Source organism: Nothobranchius furzeri, chromosome 18 (genome assembly GCF_043380555.1).
Source record: "Nothobranchius furzeri strain GRZ-AD chromosome 18, NfurGRZ-RIMD1, whole genome shotgun sequence".
In the NCBI taxonomy this organism is placed as follows: domain Eukaryota; kingdom Metazoa; phylum Chordata; class Actinopteri; order Cyprinodontiformes; family Nothobranchiidae; genus Nothobranchius; species Nothobranchius furzeri.
Window position 1 is genome coordinate 26,668,218 of NC_091758.1, and position 3,600 is coordinate 26,671,817.

Below are 3,600 nucleotides of genomic sequence, written 5' to 3' on the forward strand. Positions count from 1 at the left end.
TTTTCTTTTTTAACGAGGGAGGGACCTTGCATATATTGGAAATTAGGAGTTAGACAAAATTGGTATTTTGTCAGGATCTCGTTTACCCTTAGTTAGTTGTTTAATGGACTCACCTGCCCCTTGTTATCCTGCCCATGTGTTTCTGATTATCCTTGTGTATTTATTTCCCCTGTTTTGCACTTGACCTTTTTCAGATCATTGTTGTGTTTTCACCCTGTTACGTTGCTCCTACTGTATCATCCTACCTGCCATTATTCATTAAATGCATTATTCATTAAATATTTTACCTGAGCTCCATTTCTGCCTCCTGGTCCAGCTCCACCACACATGGGTCCACCACCATCTACACTGCACCGTGACATATTTTGGATAATGGTGAAACATCTGATATCAATCATTCCTATAGTTTCAAACATACACATGTCCTACAAACAACTGAACGTTAAAACACAAAGCACAATTCATTATTAATGTTCTCCAGTAAGCCCGTGGTGCAGTCGAATGTTATAATTTTATGAATTAAAAATAAAGTAGTGACTTAAGATTTATTAACATAATCGTGGACAGATGCAAAGTGAAAATAATGATAAATAACAACAAAAATAATACTAATGTTGTTTGTCCTGTGTGTCTCTGTGTTGTCCTGCAATAGATTTGCAATCTGTCCAGGGTGTACCTCGCCTGTTTGCCCCGGAGACTGCTAGAGATGGGCAGAACATGGATGGATGGATAATAAAAATAACGATAATAATAATAGAGCATTATATAAAAATATTTAGACATTTTTCTCCTTATTTCAAATGTTATCTAAACCCTTCCTCATTATTATTATTTTCCTAGATTCCTTTCCTATTCCTTTCTGTCTGGTTTTATCTAAATATTTGACATCTTCCAAATAAATTTTACTTTTAAAAGTTCTGTACAGTTTATTTAATAAAACAAGTCGCAATGAAGTGCTTGTTTCCAGGTAATAATTGTCACAGAAGAACCGTTAATATTAGTCAAAGCAAAAATTGATATTAGGATTTAACTTTAAATAGTACAAATAAAGGAAATGCCACAAAGACTAACAAATCTTTAGGTTTAAAATGATTGCCATAGGTGGAGACGTGCGTTTGAACTGTAGCTGATTCAGAAAAAAAGGTTGCAGGGTTGATATCTTTTTTGATCGTTCTGCATGGAGTTTGCATGCTCTGTGCTCTGAGTTTGTCTTACAGACATAAAAACCTGCATACTAAGTCTAAGATGACCAGTCAGGATGCTCCATCCTCTCTTTCAGTAACTATTGGAGACATGCACCAGCTCCCTGCAAACCTGAAAAAGATTAAGAACATTATTTCCACAAACAGGTAAAATGTTCTGAGAACTATTTCTAAATTATTCCCAAAAGCTGGGGATTAAATTTAAGTTTGGACAGGCTTGTACAGACCCTCGGATCCTCGCCATCTGGACCATCTGGACTTGCTTTTTTTTTTCATATTCTCCTTGAGCTAGCTGAAGGACACAGACAGACAGATTAGGCAGAGTGGTTCTTAATGTGTGTCCTGATACAGGAGGGAAAGTTGATGAGGTTATGTTGAGGTCCAATTCTGTGGTGTCATGTGAGACTGGAGGCTGTGGGTCCATGGAGACAGTGCGGTGAAGATGGGTGCTGGAAAAAACAATCTAAAGCATCATCCTAAAACTAAATTCAGCTCATCTTTCATCAGACTCATTGAACCTTTTCTTCTCTAACCTCACATCCCACACATTGGTCCAATGGTTCTCGATCTCCTGTCTTCTCCTCTCGTTGCTCTCTGATGATCAAGAATGTCACAACAGAGAGGGAAATATGCAAAACGAAAGTTTTTCTGTCTTGTCCTCTCTTTGCTCCTTTCCACTTCAGTAATTTGACCATTAGGCTGCAGGACATGAAGCAATGCTGCATGTTCCATTGATTACAGCTGAAGACTCTGACTCCATGGTAACTAGCTTATTACTCAGGTGCAGCTCTTTTGTCGAGTTTCACAGATGGAAAAATAATCTTTTGAAAAAGTGTTGAACATGTGAACACTGAGCCACCTACTCTCGTGATTTTTGACTGAAGGTGTTCCTTAGCACTTCTTTTATTACTATATATATATATATATATATATATATATATATATATATATATATATATATATATATATATATAACAGTTTTTACTGTAATACTGTTTATTACTGTTTTATAGTACATCACTTTAAAGGGACACTAAGCAGTTTTGCTTGCTTTTATCACCCCCTAGTGGCCACTATTCATTCTCTGTGGTTAAACTGAAAGTGAAACTTATCTCCTTGAGTTGTGCTTGTCTTTTTAACATCTTAATCTAACTGCAGAAATGTCTCCTTAGCCTTCATTAGTTTCTACTGGAGCGACTCATCGCTAAATCAAACATTTGCTGTGTTTATAATGTAGGAGACATGCTGGAAGCAGACTGCAGAGCCACGTATGTCATCTAAAATTTTCCCTATCAAGTGATGGCTGGCCACTCTGAAGTTGCAAGTGCGATATTCTTGCCACAGAGGGTGATGGGGTCTGAGTGATCTTTCATTCCCCTGTAGAGGGTAATTTTAGCTCATAGTTGCTCAAGAAGATGACATGAAAGTATAAAAAAGGTGCAAAGTATCTCTTTAAGCTCTAACATTTCGATTTCTTATTAGAAATAAAGTAAATTAGGAAAAAAGACATTTGTATAAATTGCTAAAACTAGTTGCAATATGAGCTTAACTAATTGCAGAAATATACATAAAAAGTTTAATTACAATTATTTTGTTGAAAAGCTTTTCAAATTAATAGTATATTAAAAACCTTTTTTCATTAATCTTAAATATACACAAGATTAATGAAAAAATATAGAGAGAGATAGAAAGATAGATGGATGATATATATATATATATATATATATATATATATATATATATATATATATATATATATATATAAAGAAGAAGAAAAATCATTTCTATTGCGCCTCTCAAGATAAAAATCACGAGGCGCTTCACAAAAGCAAAAAATGTAAAAATATAAAAAATTATTTAGAAAATGGTTAAAAAATGTATTTAAAATTAGAAAAAATAGACAGTTGTGATAAAAAAAAGTTAAGAAAAAAGAGAGAGTGAATAGGAAAGAGGGAAATCAGTGGTTCCTGAGGAAGGTGGAATAGGTGGGGAGAACAGAATAAAGGGAGAGTGGTGAAGAAGGTCATACAAAAGCCACTTTGAACAAGCAAGTTTTTAGCTGCTTTTTAAAGGAGTCCACTGAGTCCACTGATCTCAGGCTCAGGGGGAGAGAGTTCCAGAGTCTGGGGGCCACAGCAGCAAATGATCTGTCACCTTTGGTCTGAAGCCTGGTGCACTGCACAACCAGTAGGCTTTGGTCACTGGACTTCAGGGACCTGCTGGAGGTGTAGAGACTAAGAAGATCCCCAATGTATGATGGTGCTTGTCCATGTAAGGCCCTATAGACCAGAACCAGGATCTTGAAATGAACCCTGAAGTTGACTGGCAGCCAGTGAAGCTGGAGGAGAAGCGAGGTGATGAGGGTGTGTTTGAAGGACTTGGTCAGAAGCCGAGCACA